The sequence below is a fragment of the Dipodomys merriami genome, unplaced genomic scaffold (genome assembly GCF_024711535.1).
Source record: "Dipodomys merriami isolate MVZ:Mamm:240054 unplaced genomic scaffold, mDipMer1.0.p SCAF_3, whole genome shotgun sequence".
Taxonomy (NCBI): domain Eukaryota; kingdom Metazoa; phylum Chordata; class Mammalia; order Rodentia; family Heteromyidae; genus Dipodomys; species Dipodomys merriami.
Window position 1 is genome coordinate 13655573 of NW_027204492.1, and position 9307 is coordinate 13664879.

A 9307-nucleotide genomic window follows, 5' to 3' on the forward strand; every position below is an offset into this window, starting at 1 on the left:
ACTGGGAATATAGCTGAGCTGTAGAGCACTTGTATAACATGTACAAGGTTCAGTTCCTAACACCTCAAAAACAAATCAAAGTAAGTGGCTTTACTGAGCTGCAGTTACATTCAGAATTCTCTCATGATTCCCCATTTTGTTAGCTTCTTCTCCTGTGTACCTTAATAAAGTCTCCAACATCGTAGTTGTATTAAAGTAACTTTTGAGATCTCAATAAAACTTCCCATTTGATAAAAACAGTGAATAGAGCATGAATATGTTATTCATAACAATGACAAGAATACACTTTCAACTGGTCCTAACTTCTTTACAAGAATGGTTGCTTATGCTTGGTAAGAAATGTATGCATTATCCTGCCCATGTAATTGTAGCCCCTCTGTACAGTATGTTCTCAAATAAAATTAAATTAAATTAAAAAAAAAAGAATGGTTGCTTTTGTGACCATTAATCAATCAACCTTGCTCTTTAAGACATAAAATGCTTAACTGACAGAATACATAAAACTTAAAATTCATGTTAAGAATATATATACAGTGTGAACACTACTTAATGTTTAGAGAATAAAATGACTGGACATTCAATTCTAAATTGTTAAGGTAAGGTATGTATATATGAACAGTCAGTTTTTACAGAAGTCAGAGTTAAAGGTGGGAGCTATTCCAATACCTACAAATACCGTCTATTAGTGCATTAGAAAACCATTATCCCAGAAACAAAGGCTAATTTATTCTTCCAGATTGAGTAAAGATCAATATAAGGAGACATGCTGTCAGCTGACTACATTGTCATTGTTTAAGATCTTTAGAATTCCACAAATTCATGGTGATTTAGAGCCTCCAAAATTCAAGAATTCAAATTTCCTAAAGCAAATACCACTCTGATAGGAAAAAAACATTGCTCACTGTAAGACCTTTGCCACAATTCTGACACCATTGTTCTGAAATAAATGTTAAAAACAGCTGAAACTAAACCATCAACACTCAGTTTCAGAAGAGACTCAATGATTCAAGGCAGAACACATGTAAAAGGAAAACTTCCTATTTAACGAAAGAGAGGAAGAAAGTCCAAGCACTAATGTCTTATATCTGTAAACTTATCTATTCAGGAGGTTGAGATCAGAGGATCATGGTTCAAATACAACCTGGATAGAAAAGTCCACAGGACTGTATTTCCAAAATATTCAGCCAAAAACCAGGATGGAGGCATGGCTCAAGTAGTAGGGTTCCAGTCAAGCAAACAAGCTGATTTGTACTGAAAGAAATCCTGAGGAATCTTTTATATTAATGAAATATTTTGGAATATTATTTTTTTACTTCATCTCATTAATTTGTGGAAATCAAAAAGTTTGCATTTTCTTCACAATAGTTATTGGTATGACATTTGATGGACTTTTTGCCACTCAATAATTTCATCAAAAAGATCAGGCCACTATCTTCAGTAGAGTTCATTTCATCATGGACCATGTCGCTGCATTTGAATATATTATGCCATTTATGTTTGCTCATAACATGGTACCGTGATTGCCTCAAGTCTTGAACAAGTACTGAAAAGCATAGCCATGTCCTCACATGCACAAGAGTTAGCATAGATTTGGTAGCATCAATGTCTAGGCTTCTCTGATCTCTGTCCCTTGCAAAAATCATAGGCATCCTAGCAATTCAAACTCCTCCCCTCGACACACCTAAGCAGCGACGGCACAGTGGGAAGAATGGAAAATGTTTATAATAGGGAGGCCTTAGCTGGGACACTACAAAGAAAGATCTGAAGGACTACTTTTCCAAATTTGGTCATGGATCAGAAAGAACATAAATTGAACGGGAACGTGATTGATCCTAAAAGGGCCAAAGCCATGAAAACAAAAATGTCCATCATAAAAATTTTTGTTGGTGGCCTTTCTTCAGATACACCTGAAGAGAAAATAAGGGAGTACTTTGGTGGCTTTGGTGAGGTGGAATCAATAGAGCTCCCTATGGGCAACAAGACCAATAAGAAGCGTGGGTTCTGCTTGATAACTTTTAAAGAAGAACCAGTGAAGAAGATAATGGAAAAGAAATACCACAATGTCGGTATTAGTAAATGTGAAATAGAAGTAGCCCTGTCGAAGGAACAGTATCAGCAACAGCAGCAGTGGGGGTCTAGAGGAGGATTTGCAGGACCAGCTTGTGGAAGAGGTGGTGACCAGCAGAGTGGTTGTGGGAAAGTATCCAGGTGAGGTGGTCATCAAAATAGCTACCAACCATACTAAATTATTCCATTTGCAACTTATCCCCAACAGGTGGTAAAGCAGTATTTTCCAATTTGAAGATTCATTTGAAGGTGGCTCCTGCCACCTGCTAATAGCAGTTCAAACTAAATTTTTTTGTATCAAGTCCCTGAACGTTGGGTCCGTCTGAAGTTTAATTCTGAGTTCTCATTAAAAGAAATTTGCTTTCATTGTTTTATTTCTTAATTGCTATACTTCAGAATCAATTTGTGTTTTATGCCCTCCCTCCCCCCAGTACTGTAGCGCAAGTCTTGTGTTAAAAGCCCAGTGTGACAGTGTCATGATGTAGTAGTGTCTTACTGGTTTTTTAATAAATCATTTTGTATAAAAAAATCATAGGCATATCTATATACCTTCTTTTTTTGGTGGTACTGGGTCTTGAACCCAGAGTCTGAGTGCTTTCTGTCTCTTTATACTCTCCCTCTCCCTCTCCCTCTCCCTCACCCGCTCCCTCTCCTTCTTCCTCCCTCCCTCCCTCCCTCCCTCCCTCCTTCCCTCCCTCCCTCCCTCCTTCTCTCCCTCCCTCCCTCCCTCCCTCCCTCCCTCCCTCCCTCTCTCTCTCTCTCTCTCTCTCTCTCTCTCTCTCTCTCTCTCTCTCTCTCTCTCTCTCTCTCTCTCTCTCTCTCCCTCTCGACTATTTTGCTAAAGGGTAGCATGCTACCATTTGAGCCACAGCTGCATTTCTGGTTAATTGGAGATAAGAAAGAATCTTAGGGACTTTCCTGCCCAGGTGATGTTTAGATCTCAGCCTTTTAAGTAGGATTTACAGGCATGAGCCACCAACACCTGATCTTCGGGTTACCTTCCTTTTCTTTTTTTTTTTTCGGGTCCGGTCGTGGGGCCTGAACTCTGGGCCTGGGCGCTGTCCCTCAGCTCTTCAGCTCAACGCTAGCACTCTACCACTTGAACCACAGCTCCACTTATGGCTTTTTTCTTTTTGCTTATGTAGTGCTGAGGAATTGAACCCAGGGCCTCATGCATGCAGGGCAAGCGCTCTACCACTGAGCCATCTTCCCAGCCCCTTCTGTTTACTTTCTTAAACAACGAAATATCACTTGCCATTTCTGTGCAATTGCATTGTAATGGCATCGTTTCTTCACTTAGCATTTCTAGTAAGAATTTTCTTAGCAGTAAACATATTTTTCCATATTTTTGGTGTCAGTCCTTGGGCTTGAACACGGAGCCTAGGTACTGTTCTGAGCTTTTCAGCTCAAGCTAGCACTTCACCATTTGAGACACAGCCCTACTTCTGACCTGTTTGGTAATTAATTGGAGATAAGAGTCACATGGACTTTCCTGCTTGGGCTGGCTTTCACTTGTGAGCCTCAGATCTCATCCTCCTGATTAGCTGGGATTACAGATGTGAGCCACTAGCACCCAGTGAATATTTCTTTTTTTTAATGAGGTTTTTTTTTTTTTTTTTTTTTTTTTTACTGGAAGTCTGTTTATTTGTTGTTTTCTCTTTCTCTGCAAAACATATAGGGTTAGGAAGTTTAAGATGTGGCTTAAGCAGTGTCAAACAGGGCTCATAGTTCTAGCAAAGAAAGAAATTTCTATAATTTCTTTAGTAACCCTTATGTTGGATTCCCCCAAACAAGAGTAGTACCAAAGTCAGGACAGTCTAAACAACCCATGAGCAATAGAGGACGTATGAGCACAACTAGAGTTGTTTTCAATGACCTGAGTCTATCACCCTCAAGCTCAGATTTTGTGTTGGCACCTATATGATGTCCTCCTAACTAAAGAAGTGGCCTTGATGTGGGGATTGTATGTGTATAACACTGTCTCACACCCCTTTAATCTGGTTGGTTGGTTTACTGGAGAGTGTGCTCTGGTGGGTTTACACCCCACCCCCATGGTAACCAAATGAGAAGATTCTAACATCTTAGAGTGCATCAAATCCTAAGGTGATGAGCACAGCATTTGTGATTCTAAGTAGCAGAGTTAATGGATGTGCCACCAAACTCTAAAGTCATGTTAAGGTTTATTGCATTTTACCATCCTACCAATAACTTCCAGCCCTATGTTTTACAGAGACCTAACAATGTTTAGGAAACTTTTGAAGTCTATAATTTGTATTTGTTGATTTGTACAAGCATTACTGATCTAAATTATTAGAGCCTCTTTTTATTTGTATGGAGATTCTTTAGTATCTCAGATTCTATGAAGAACGTATATTCTTGAAACAGGGAAATCTTCATAACCAGCTGCCAAAGCAATTACCAATAGCAATGTATCCTCCAGTGAAAAGAGCCATTTCGTTATTTTGACTTCTAAACAGGGTGCTATTCCTTAATCTAACACTCACCTTAGTTCAACATGATTTTCCCCCTACTTTTCCAATTAACTCTATAATGCATTTTTATATTGAGCCCAAGATCATATGTGTCTGTGAATGTATTGACTTTTGATCATTAGTCTCCTCAATTGGCTGAAATAAGCAGATCTTCCTGAAGTGCCATCACAGGCACTAGAATGTGGTACTGTCACCGCATCTGAAAATCAAAATTGTAGAAAGATTATGACAAACCATGTTGCAGAAGGGCTCAAGAATATGAACTTGAGAAGGAGTCTTTAAGAGTAGTTTCTGGGCAGTTCTTCAGTTAAGGGTAGCATGTTGTCCTCAATGAAATATTTCAGTAGCTTTGTCCACAGCCCTCAGACTTCCTCTAATTGCTCTGACTCAAATGAAGACTGACTTTGTGGTTGGAAATTTTGTAACATTACCAAGAAAGCTCAGTCAGTATCAGGACTCTTCTCAAACTCCTGTTTGCAAACCCAAGGAAAGATCTTTAGCAGGAAAGGGCAAAACACTGATATGCAAAGCAATTGTGTATTGCTTGCTTAGGACTCAAGCAAGCCTACCCTTCTCTCTGTTGCTTTTTTGGTCAAAGGAACTAGTTCAAGGAAAGTTTTAGTGAGGCTACCTATAAGCATTTGTATTCATGAGGGACAAACAGGTTCTGGAAAAATTAAAAGCCAGGCAATATCAAAAGGTTATGTTAAGTTAAAAGTTTCAATATTATTCCCCACCAAACTTTTATTTATTGTTTTCTCCTTGCTGTGAGGCATCTTTTGCTGGAAGTAAAAGTATGGCTTTTATAGCTCGAAAACACTTGAAGACATCACCAATGGTACTAGGGAATCAAAACTAGAAGCCAAGAATAGAACAAGATGCTCAAGCAAGAAAGTGATCTTACTTCTAAACAGATGGTGAGTACAGAGCAAACTGGATCATAGAACACGGAGTTATGAAAGAAACCTTACAGCTAGGGAACCTGTTCAAAGGCACATTCCAAGATTCAAGCATCAGAGACTCTGATCCAGCAGGCCAGGGCTGAAAACAAGGACAATAGATGATGGTGGGAGGAGTCACTTGAGAAAGTACTACAGTACATTCGTAAGAAAGAGATTCAATTCCTTCATTTTACAGGAGAAGAAAAAGAGCCCCTCAGAAGTCATGTCATTTGCTTAAAGAGCTTCAGAGCAAGGTTGAGAAGCCAGGGTTCTCATCTCTGGCCCTTTGGTTCTCTGTGATGGTCCTGGAGCAGGTTCTTTTGCCTTCTTCTGAGTTCTCCAATTGTGGGTATGCCAATGGCTAAGTCTTGTTTTTAATTTTCCAGTTGGGATCAGAACCTCTATTCAACTACAGGCCACAGACTTTTTCTGGGGTTCATAGTACCAGCTGTAAGGATATAGTGTCGTCTCTGCTAGCTAAATCACACAGCTAGCTCCCATTTGACTACACAACTGAACACCCAGGCCCTGGAATCTAGCTGGCCTGTTGGGGCTTTTTCTCAGGACATATATAGGCCACTAAAAACTTGGGTATCTTATCACCTTTCCTAGCCAGAAAGAATAATATTAACTGGCTATGTATTATACATTCCAATTATTAGGGCTACCATAACAAAGTAGGGCAAACAAACATGAGTCAAGCAACAGAAATGTATTGTCTCATAATTATGGAGGCTAGAAATCCAAAAACCACAATGTCAGTAGGGTTGGTTCTTTTGGGGGTATACTGATGGAGGAACTGTTCCTGACTCTTTCTGAACTTTAGTGGCTTGCTGATAATCTTTGGTGTCTCTTGCCATGACAATAAATTCTCTCAGCTTCTCTTTTTATCTTTATATACATAGCATTCAGTGTGTATGTGTGACTGTGTCTGTCCCCATTTCCTATTTGTTGGATAAGGATGACAGACATATTGGATTAAAAGACAATCATACTCCACCACCACCTCTTGATAACGAAGTACATCAACAAGAACTTTATTTCTAAATAAGGTCATATTTTGAAGGACTGGGATTTAACACTTTGATGTGGTAACTTTTGAGTGACAAAATTCAATTCATCATGTATCCTCATTTCTATAATAAATAGGAAAAAGTAACTGATGGAAGAGAGATGGTTATGTAGTAGAGAATGGAGCAGAAGAATGGCAATAAACCTCATCCCTGGGCTGTCTTATGAAGAAAGAGTGTTTGTTAAGAGAACTCAGATGATTATTGCAAATAAGGGGAAAACGATAGGACCTATATTTTTTGGTGTCTGGCTTACTTACTTAATATGTTTTTTTCCAAGTCTCTCCATTTCCTAACAAATTGGGCTGTGTCATTCTTTCTGATGGGAGCATAGAGTTCATATATATATATATATATATATATATATATATATATATATATATATATATATGCCACATTTTCTTGATCCATTAATCTACTGACAGGCATCTAGGTTGGTTCTATATCTTAGCTATAGTGAATAATGCTGCAATAAACATAGTTGTGCTGGTAGCTTTAGTATGGCCTTGTTTGTAATCAGTTGGGTAAATGCCCAGAAGTGGGATTGCTGGTCCTACTGATCACACAGAACATTTTATTAACAGCAGAACTTCTATGCATACTCCCTTAGGAGGATTCCACTGCTTGGCATAAAGTCCAAAGTCTCATCCTACCAGTCAAAGCATTCCTGGATTTAACCCCAACATATTAAAGTCTTAATGTCCATCTTCAAAAAAAAAAAAGAGAACTCAGATGTCAAGGAGGTAATTCCAACAATTCTTGTCTCTCCCCCGCGTCTGTCTGTCTGTCTGTCTGTCTGTCTGTCTGTCTGTCTGTCTGTCTGTCTCTCTCTCTCTCTATATATATATATGTATATATAGAGAGAAAGATATAGATAGATAGATATAGGTATAGATAAATAGATAGATAGATAGATAGATAGATAGATAGATAGATAGATAGATAGATAGATAGATAGATAGATAGATTGGTTGACATAAATAAATTGAGATCTGTCAATCATCTAATGTATCTAGTAGTGGTACTGTGGCTTGAACTCAGAGCCTGGTACTCTTCCCCAGCTTCCTTGCTCACAACTAGTACTCTACTACTTGAATCACACCTCTAGTCCAGCATTTTATTGGTTAATTGGAAATAGAGTGTCTTGGACTGTTGTGCTCTGGTTGGTTTCAAACCAAGATTCTCTGATCTTAGCTTTCTGATCAGTTAGAATTACAGATGTGAGCCAATGATGTATACCCATATATCCTTTTTTTGTTTTTCTAGTCCTGAGCTTTTTTAGCTCAAGACTAGCATTCTTCCACTTGAGCCACAGCTCTATTAAGATTCTCTAGCCCTTCCCTGACTAGCTTTGAACCATAATCCTCAAATCTCAGCCCACCGAGTAGCTAGGATTACAGGCATGAGCCACTTGCACCTAAATTTCATGTATTCTTGTTTGTACTAAATTTAACATTTCATAACAACAGATGAAATTTTCATGAAAACTCTCCATATGCACAAATTCATGTGTTTTGCTGGTAAAATACGATCTTCCGAATTAAGAAAACACAACCATGCCTTTATTTAATTCTTTATAATCTTCCTAATACAAGAGTTCCCTGAATCTCTTAGACATAATAATATGTCATTTTGGGGGGGGGTCCGGTCGTGGGGCCTGAACTCTGGGCCTGGGCACTGTCCCTCAGCTCTTCAGCTCAAGGCTAGCACTCTACCACTTGAGCCACAGCACCACTTCCGGCTTTTTTCTTTTTGCTTATGTGGTGCTGAGGAATAGAACCCAGGGCCTCAGGCATGCAAAGCAAGCGCTCTACCACTGAGCCACCTTCCCAGCCCCAATAATATATTATCTTTAAAATAATAATATATTATCTTAAACATAAACAGACATGTTACACACTTCTTTTTTAGATAATCCCAAGTAAGATATGGTTTGCTATGGCTGACTGAAAAATGGATGGTATAGTTTGACAGTAGCCCAGTGAAAGAAGCAAAGCTGAAGGTAAAAGCCAGTGGGGTGCAAAATTGTCTTGAATCAGTCTTATGAGACTGTACACTAACAAACACTAGAAAGTTCTTTTAACTAGGGGCTTATTTGTTTTACAAATACAACATTAGGCTGTTGGAGTCGCTTTTGCTCAATCAGAATTCCATCTGGAGAAGGCTTGGAGTCATAAGCTGACAGTCTGAGGATACCCAACACATCCAGGGTGATCATAAGGGTGATCATTATCCTAAGTACCTAGGATAATCAGAAGAGGGACATGCTAAAGGGAGAGGTGAGAGGGTCAACTACTGTTATGGTTCAGGCTAGCTTCAGCTTTAGGCTATGGAAAGTGAGTGCTGAGTCACCTACCCAGAGTTCTTAGAAGACAGGTGGGCAAATCTGGGTTTTGGTGGTCACAGGGTGTGGCTTCTGGTGGGCCACAATTGAACTGCAGTTGAGTTCAAAAGCAAACACAGGAAAGAGGAGAAAGAATTACTTGCTGCACTGAAGTTTTAATTTATAGGCTTGATCAACTTGTTGCTTTTATGTTAAACATGTGGTAGCCTATCCATGGGGCTGTTTATCAAAACAAGATCATTTCTTACTTGAAACCAGAATAATTTAGGTAATGTTTCTTACGTTCTAGGTTCTGTTGTAAGTGCTGTGCAAATAGTACCTCATTTAAATTCATGCAACAGGCGAAGAAGTGGAGCTACCACAAAATAGATTAGCTTGCCTAAGATGATACTG

At 39.0% G+C, this 9307-nt stretch overlaps 1 pseudogene; it reads left to right on the plus strand.

The window, feature by feature from the left end:
* Window positions 1-315: 315 nt before the first annotated feature.
* On the plus strand, window positions 316-2373 carry LOC138839733 (heterogeneous nuclear ribonucleoprotein D0-like; annotated as a pseudogene).
* The last annotated feature ends 6934 nt before the right edge of the window (window positions 2374-9307 follow it).